This window comes from Aythya ferina, assembly GCF_964211825.1.
Source record: "Aythya ferina genome assembly, chromosome: 9".
NCBI lineage: Eukaryota > Metazoa > Chordata > Aves > Anseriformes > Anatidae > Aythya > Aythya ferina.
Genome location: NC_140305.1, coordinates 24,663,911 through 24,673,423, shown reverse-complemented (window position 1 = coordinate 24,673,423; position 9,513 = coordinate 24,663,911). Strand labels below are relative to the sequence as shown.

Genomic DNA, 9,513 nt, shown 5'->3' with positions numbered 1-9,513 from the left:
AAAATAACAAATATGTATTTTCTAACTGAAATGTACTAAATCTTTGGCAATGTAAGTAAAATTTTTCTGAGCAGACACCGGCAATATAAAATATATTAGTTCTTAAAGCAGAAGTTTTCTGTTATTTTTTTTTTTTTTCTTTCTTTCTTGGATGAAGAGCAGCAAGTTAAAATAATACAAGTTTGGATTAACACAGAACACTGCTGTGGTTTAACCCCCACAGGCAGTTAAGCATCACACAGCTGTTTGCTCACTGTCCCCACCCCACAGTGGAATGGGAGATAGAACTTAGGGGGAAAAAGGTAAAAATCATGGTTTGAGATACAGACAATTTAATAGGACAAAAAAGGAAGGGAAATGATGATGATGATGAGAATATACAAAGTTTTACACAATGCAATTGCTCACCACCTGCTGACTGATGCCCAGCCAGACCCTGAGCAGTGGCCCCCACCACTGGCCAGCTCCCCATAGTGTTATCGCTGAGCAGGATGCCCTGTGGCATGGGACATCCCTCTGGCCAGTTGAGGTCAGCTGTCCTCGTTCTGTCCCCTCCCATCTTCCAGCTTGCTCACTGCAGGGGAGCATGAAAAGCAGAAAAGACCTTGACTTAGTGTAAGCACTGCTGAATGACAACTAAACCTTTGGTGTGCTATCAGCATTATTTTCAATCTAAACTCAAACCATAGCACCATACCAGTTACTAGGAAGAAAATGACCTCTATGCTAGCCAAAACCAGGACAAGCACAATTCTGGATTTACAGTAAGCTCTAGGTATCATTATAGCTATCATTGCCATTCCTGGTACAATATTCAGCAGTAGAGAAGTAGTATGAGATCATATACAATCTGTTTATAAATTCCTTAACCTGGCTGATAACTATATTACATGAAATGCAGCTCCAGATGGAATTCTTTAGAGGTTTACAATGAACTCCTAACTTTCAAAATCTTCCAGAGCTGTACTGAACCTTTTGACACATAATGGGTCGCAAAACAACACTTCAGTATGAAATCTCATACCTAATTTAATCTTGCTGCTGGATTCTCTGCAACAAGATACTTTGGATTCTCTGTATTTTGCATAATATAAACACCTGCATATACTAGGACTGCAATAATAAGAAGTTAATTACTTTATAAGAGTTGCAGGTTCTTAGTTTGGATTTACTCTGAGAGGCAAAGCCAAGCCTCAGTTGCAGCCTTTCCTTTGAATTGCCACAATGATTAATATCCTTTTCATCTAAAAGTATGCCTCCAAAATGGGACAGGTGGTTTAAAAAATCAGTAAGAACTGCTAATTATCTCTGGCAATGGCACCAAAATGTGGCTACAGGAATGGCTTGTTCCTGAAATCTAAACAGTCACATGCCTAGTTTAGCTATATGAAATGCAGTTTTACTGGTCTTTTTATACTTTTATCTCTGTAGTGGTGTGTTTATATATTTATGTAAGTAGGGATGATTACTGAATGTGAAAGTTCCTCAACATAAATAAACAAAGGAAAAGATGACTCAGTATTTCAAGAAAACCAATCTCTGAATCATAGCTCATTGCTCATGAGAGAGCTTGAGACCCTCTTCTGATGCTGTAGGTCAGTACATCTCAAAAAATACATCACAGTTCAGAATAATGCAAAAGAGGGAAGCAAGGAAAAAAAAAAAAGTCACTGGATTCCCCAGTGTTGGCACTAGCCCTGAAAGGAAATTTCATAATTTCATAATTTCACCATCTATTACCTCCTCGTGGCATTGCTGATCTGAGTACTATAGACATTGAATTAACCAAAAACTATTAAATTATTAAAGTTTTCTGTTAATATAAGCAAAGCTGCTGTGCCACCTGGCAAATATTTTCATAGGCAAGAGTCTCTTTTGCAGTATTTATCAGTATAAAAGACTAATTCAAGTACTCTTGGCAACTTTTGTAGATGCTTACATTAAGGTATTTGAATAGTTGCAATCAGTAATGAGAGAGAGAGACTCCTGTCACTATGGGATACTGGTCTTTTCTCAGTACATAACTACTGTGTTCATTATTTTTCAGCAATACATGTTTCAATTTCAGAAAAAGAGGGATTTTTTTTTCTAGCACGTAGCAAATCATCTAACGCATTTGATTAATATCTCATATATCTCATTTACAGCTCATGAATTGACCATGATCGACTCACGATTGATGATCAGATTTGATTATCTAAATGTATGTTTTCAGTATTTTTTTCACTAAACATTTAGACCACCCGCTTTATGAATCTATTTGTTGAAAGCATTTCATAGCACTCCAGTGTCAAATGACTTTCAAAGTGTTAAAGTTACTGGACAAAAAGTCCACAGGATAGGTTATTTTCTCAGTGGTTAAACACCAGCCCTGAGGAACAGATATCCAGAACAAAGCTGACATTATATATCTGAAATACTTGTTCTGGAAATACATTGTGACAAATACTTCAAAGTGGTTGTTTTACTCTACGCCTTTGCACCTACATAAATACACCATATTTATGAACCCAAAAAGTCATTGATTCAATCAAGTAAATTCATATCAAGACTACAACAGACCTAGATGGGATGCAGACAAGTCTCACCTAATTTTCTTCGTGGTACTCCGGTAGAGACAGAAATGTGGGAATTACAATAATTATATATATATATATATATATATATATATGTTGTAAACATTGCTTAGGACTATTCATCATATGTCCCAATCATATATTATTTACCAAAGAAAACAAAAGAAACAAACAAACAAAAAACTTTATAATTTTAAGAATTCAAATCAAATCTTGATTCACATTTCATGCTATAGAAAACCTACTTTCTCAGAATACTGAAGAAAATGTTTTCATGTTTTAGAGAAGCTCAATACTTGATGTCTTGGCTAAATATCTATACCCTATATTAGTCTCCCTCAAATTGTTCTGTTTTCTCAAATTCAAATTAAGGAAAATTATTTTTTTCCACATATCTCCACAGTCTAGATTGTCTTCACAGCTGATATTGATTTAGTTGACACACTGACTGTCTTTTAAGAATTAGTTCATGTATATTTTACATTGACTTCTGTGCAATTTTAAGTGTTAACATCTTTTACAGAGGCCTAAATTATTTAGTCAGCATATTGTGTTTTCTGATAGAAAACAGTATAAGATTTTTGACACCTTGATTTTTGAAGAACCTAGAAATTTATTTCTTACAGTATTTTCATTAAGTGATAATAGTAGTATGTGAGTTATGAATCGTGATTGTTTTCAACTTTGGTCTCTTTAGAAATCATTCTTCATGTACAACCCAAATAATATTTATTCACAGTAAGACAAATCGTTTTTGGGGGCATAGCTGTAAAGATTACACATAAGAAAAGACAGCAGGTATGCTATTATCAATTATGTGTTTAGAGAGGCTCTCTGCCTGTTGAGCCTCCTTTATAGTAAGAAACTTAATTAAAGTTTTAAATTTTATGACAGAAAGAAAACATATGTTTTCCTTTCCTGGAGATCAAGTTTCTATATGAAAAATATGCCTTACATTAAGCTGACAAGGCAAACTGCAAGCCTTGTTTTGATAGCATACAGTAATTTTCTGTTGTTTGTTTTTTGTTGTTGTTGTTGCTTTTTTGTTGGTTTTTTTTTTTTTTTTTTCCATTTGGCTTCCCCTTCATGCTATCTCCTCCTCAGCTGGCAAAGGTTCTTGACAATGTGGAAATCTCAAGTTTGTCTTTGGTTATATTTGCAAACTTTGTATAGGCTATAGGCACGAGTCAACAACTGCAAAGTATTATTGTGAACTCCCAGGTGGGTGTGTTTGTATAACTGTTAACCCTCTTTTGCTTAGTTTTACATGTATACATGAATACACATAGGCACATATCCTTTATATCATCAAGAATCAGGTTAGATTGTTCTACCTAAAAGAGTCTCATTTACCAGCAGTCACAGTGGCCACTGGTACCATTTCTACACCCTACTTATTTGCAGATTTCATCAGGACTGCAGGTGCCATTCTACTGTTGAGTTCTACATTACATTTCTATGACTTGCTTGCTACCAACAATGGCTTTGCTGTTATTACTGAGAAGTGCTGAAATAATTTGTCTGATTGATGTTCTGTGGTTGGAAATCAATAGTGATTTATTTATTTTTTTAATTAATATGTCCAAAAGTAAGATATAGACATATTCATAAACTCATTCAGAAGAAAAAAAAAATGTTAAAAAAAAAAAAAAATCAGAACTTTGAAATATCACTTTATTGCTACAATTACAGGACATTCATTGAAGAGTTACCAGAACTCAGTGCCAGTATCATTAATAATGTGACAGAGTTTCGTGGATATTAAAAGAAATATGTTTTTTTTTTAATTATCTTTTCTTATATTTTTTTCTTAGTTAAGAGTTATTAGAAAGAAATAGCATTCATCATACACAGTACACAGATTATTTCTCCAAACCAACTGAATGTATGGAAATCCTTATCATGATCAGCGATAAAAACATCTGGGAATTTAACTTACAAACCATGCAGACTGTGCTCACCTAGCAGAGGTACTGAATGCAGTAAAACAGATGTACAGTTTACTTTTTCTTTCCTTTTTTTTTTTTCTTTTCATTTTTTAATATGTAAAATGCTTATTGACTTCCAAATGATACAGAACTACTATAGAGCTAGAATTTCTTTTGGAACAAACTAAAAGCAGAAATGCACTTGTATCTACTGTGCATAAAAGAAAACATGTTTATCACATTAAGGCACTAAGACTAGAGATATGCTTTGTCATTTCTGTACAAACAAATCCACGCATCTGGGAAAAAAGAAAAAAAAAAAAAAAAGCATGCTGTCAGACAAGACACACAGGAGGTCTGTGCAACAACTGTGGTTGATTCTTTTCCATAAGACGACATGGTTCATTACAGTTAGATCATTATCATACCAGAAAACTGAATTCTCTAAGTAAATCAGTGTTAATTATGTCTTAGAATTGCTTACCGAACAGTTCTTCAGTTCCAACCAGTTCTACATTATACTCGAGTGCATTTGTCTGATGAACTTAGTGTTCTAAAACATAAGATTATGCGTGTTCTTTAATGGGTAGGCCCCCAAGTCAACTCCATAATGTCAGACTAAAAGAAAAAGAAAAGCTTATTTTTCTTACTCTGTGGTGAGTCTTAAGTTTTGCAACAAATATGAGTTATTTTGTGAACGAACAGAAGCAAAATTCTCTTGGAGAAGCAAAATTCTCTTGGAGACTATCTGAACATGTAATTTGGATGAAAATTCTTCAATATTGACATTCATACAAGTAGAAACCCCTGTAAGTTACTTTTCTGTAAGTTACACCATGGGAGATATCATCTCTTTGTCTCCTCCTACTCAGAAACTTAGAATCAGGCTTATAGGAATCAGACTTATAGTTACTGCTTGTGCAAGAGGCTTGACTATAAAGTTCTTCAGTGATGAATGTTAGGAGGTTTATATTGCCAGCCCACTCAAACTTGTAAGGAAATTTACTCAGGCTTCATGGAAGAACATGCATCCTTCTATTTCTAAACAAACAAGCTTCAGCCTGCACTTTCATGTGGCAACAAGCACAACTCTTTTTAAAAAGCTGAAAGAAAGATAACCATACATTCATTGTTCTGAATATGAAATGACATGAAATAAGACATACTTCCATTACCTACATGATAAGAGCATTTTTGTTTGGGATTCTAGCATTAGTATTGCCTTAAAAACTGAATAAACAGAACAACAGAAAATCCTCCTTGGATAAGGAGGTCCAAGAGAGGTGGTGCCAAACTTTTACATAGAGCAGTTTCATTGCAAAAAGATACTGCAATACTCCAGAAGGGTGTGATTGTTGTGAGGCTGGCCTATAACTACTCCTATCTTCATTTCATGGGCCAACTTGCTTTGTTAGAATAGCCACAGGGTGTCATATTTCGGCTCTCAGCCCACCAAGCATTGCAGCTTCACAGTTTCTACAGTACTTTGCTAGCTACCCAGAATTTAACTTTTAATTCTTCAGAAGCAGATTTTGCCCAGAGAGTACTTTCTTACCAAAAAAAAAAAAAAAAAAAAAGGCACTTCTATTAAAAGAAACTTATAGTTTTGTACCACCTGTAGACAGTCTTTGTCTAGATTTGGGCTAGCTCCAAAAACAGATGTGAAGACAGACTCTAAAGCTGTTTGTCCCCATAGTAACAATCTTAGTAACGCATTTCTATCAGAAAGATGGGATTCATCTCAAGAAATGGTCAGAATCCAAAAGTTAAGCACCTGGCTAGCCTTAGATTGCTATTTAGCTAATGGCAGAAGACAGACCACTCCAGCGGGCAAGTCTTCTCTCTCTAGCTCTAGCAGGAACAAACTTGACTAGGTTTGTTTACTTGACTACACACTTAAATTTTAAGTGTCTAAAACTAGATTAATTTTATCCCATTCTAAATTAAGGCTTTACATAAAAGGACTGAGCCCATACTGAAAACAAATTGCATGACATTACTGCCAAAAAATTTACCACTAGCAGGAATACAATTTCAAGTTTTTATGGCCTCATCTGTATAAGCATTTTTACAGTCTCTTCTATAAAATTGACTAGAAGCGCTCCATAAATATTAATTGATTAACCTCCCCTGCATCCACATATGGTAGGTATTTATTTTTATATTGTGTAGCTAGAGAAACCATTGTAATAAAGCTAAGCTCTATGCACAAGTCCAGCTAGCAATTCAGTCATAGAACAAGAAATAAATAATTCTGGACACATTTTAGTAGGCTAGGTACCTCAAAGAGAAGTTATCTGTTCAACCATATGTAGCCTATGGCATCAGAGTAATGTGATTTCCAATGAATTTCCAATGATTTTTCCTTGCCACAACATTGCTCTTCAAAACCAAGCTTCTCTAAAAAACTACACACCCACAATGCACACAGTGTATTTTTTGTTGCTGGCTTCCACAGCTGAAAAGCATTCCTGCAGATGTTGGAAGTGGTAGGGCATTTTCCCTACTGTACTGCACAACCACTGTCTGCATGCTATTTTTAACAAGCCAAAGGCACTAAATGCCCTTACACCTACGAGTTGATACAGGTGTGCTACCCACAAATGCAGTATACATTTCAGGAGGCAGTGAATTTACAGTATGTTATAGAATAGACATTAGCTTCTTTATAAAGAAACTTGGGTAACTTATTGGGGTTTTCTGTCTGTTTGTTTTTCCTGCTAATCCCACAGCTGTCTCCTAGACATACACGTCCATTTTTACGAGCCTGACTGTGTAAAGGTACTTTAAAGTAAGTCTCAACATCTCACACCACGCAGACTTAGGAACACATATTCTTTTTTTTTTTTTAACCTTTGCACGTGATTCTGATATTGCATGACTGGTGGGTTGATTCTTTTCAGATTTTTTTTTTTTTTTTTTTTAAGAGGAAAAACATCTATCCTTGATATATAAGCATACATGGAAATTTGTAATACTGCTTGTGAAGAATATTGTTCCTTTAGCTTAGTGGACCCATTACATGCTTTCATTTTAGCAAAGCAGAAAGAACATGCTGTGTCAGAATTATCCTTAGTAGCTGCAGCTATCTGATGAGCAAATGTAATACATACATGTACTACCTGACCCATCTATCCAAGAGAAGTACAGCCTAAGGAATTTATAGCTCATTGTTGCTCCTTTCTAGGGTGAGTTTAGAAATTTCCAAAATATAGAAAATTGCAAGAAAAAGTGTTCAAATTTAGTCCATATGGATGGGTAGAATAAACAGATTATTCTTATAAAGGAAAAATACCATCATAGTATAAATACTAAATCTATATTGTAATAAAATGCTACAATTGCAACCTAACTCTAAAAGCTGAATGAAATAAAATAGAGCTTTTTCTATAGCATTTTTCCATAGTGAACACAAAGTGCTTTACAAAGATCTCAAGTATCATCATCCAACTAACTAAATACAGATTCAGAGTAGAAAAGTGCATCTCAATTTCATGCTGCTTCCATTTAGAGTATTTGTCAGCTTCGTTAGATCATGGGTACTACAGATAAACACAGGAGAAAGAGGAAAACGATCCACCTAATATGTACTTGCAGTCTGGCTGCACTTATGTAGCATTTTAAGCAAACTAAAAAACACTCTTGCATAACAAAAAAACGTCCAAGATTTCTGAGAAATTCTAATATAGAGAATAACAAGTTTCTAACATGAAATAAAGGGGTCATTACATCAATTATTACGGTAAAGATGAGAGAACTTACTGTTTTGTTATTAAAAATTGTAGGCTTCTGAAATGAGTGAAGATTGCATTCCTGGTATGTATGACAGGCTGATTCAAATATTTAGCATATATTTAATAAATATTTAAATATTTTAATATATATATATTTAACAAATATTTCAACATTTTCTTATTAAAAATCCAAGCAAATGGTTTCTTAAGGATTGACTTTATACTATAAAAATGTCACTTGATGAATTCAAAACATGATCGTTTCTGTAATAATAAAAAAGTCATAAAAACATACAAATTTTGGCTATGAAAATTAAAAGCTAGAAGATCCTCTCTGATAATTACCTTCCTGAGTGTTCACAGATGAAACTTAAAATTTTTAATAAGGAAAAGATGGTGAAAGACGTTTCTGTCAAGATCTTTTATGTACAAATGTTTGACTTTGAGTGGATTTGCTGTTTCAATAAAGGACACATGTGCTCTGCTATTTTAAAAGTCCCAAGTTTTCATATATTCAGATGTCAAGTCTGTAAGAATCAGAATGATATACAGACAATGGAAAAAAAGCTGCAAAAAGCTATCCTATTCTCCCTGGTACGGATGGTGTCTAGCAAATCCCCTCTAGTTTTAAAATCTATGAAAAATCAAGATGCTAATCTAGACATCAGACAGACTCTTAAATCTTCTTTAACTCATTTGCATTGCATAGCTTTAAAGATACAGTTACTAGCAAAATAAGTGTTCTCTTTTTTCAGAATTTTCATATTCATTTACAAAACTGGAAACAAATTTAAATGCAATAAATTAAAAAAATAAATAAGGAAACAAAAGAGTATGGACAGCCTCTTACATTATTAAGCTGGCATTGGAATTTCCATCTGGGAAAAAGTTAAGCCTGGTCTTCTCATTGAAGCATTGGGTCAAGCTTGGAGGAGTCCTGATGAAAGCTTCAAGCTGCTGCTGCTACCTTCCTTTGCAAGACAAATACATGACATGATTGAACCACTCTCTCAGTAACAAGCAGCTCCTGACCCATTCAACCACTGAAGTGGAGCAACCCAATGTTCTGGCCTCATTATTCCTATAAGTATGAAAATATATAATGTTGAGCTTTGGATATTTTTTAATTTAAAATATCAGTTTGATGTCTAGTCTTCATTAAAAACTTCATATTATTGTTATTATTCTTAAAGAAACACTTTCCGTATGTGACATGATTAACTTTCTCTTCTTTATAAGTAGAAGTAACTGCTGCAGGCACTGCTTTTATCATTT

General features: G+C 34.2%; 1 protein-coding gene across 1 annotated transcript in view; it reads right to left on the bottom strand.

Moving 5' to 3' along the window:
• Positions 1-446: 446 nt before the first annotated feature.
• The window catches only part of LOC311441264 (uncharacterized protein), a 119,289-nt gene continuing 110,222 nt past the window's right edge, over positions 447-9,513 (bottom strand). The window contains exon 14 of the mRNA XM_084529170.1: positions 447-574. The gene's annotated coding sequence lies outside the window, so the exon portion shown is untranslated. The remainder of the gene's footprint in view (positions 575-9,513) is intronic.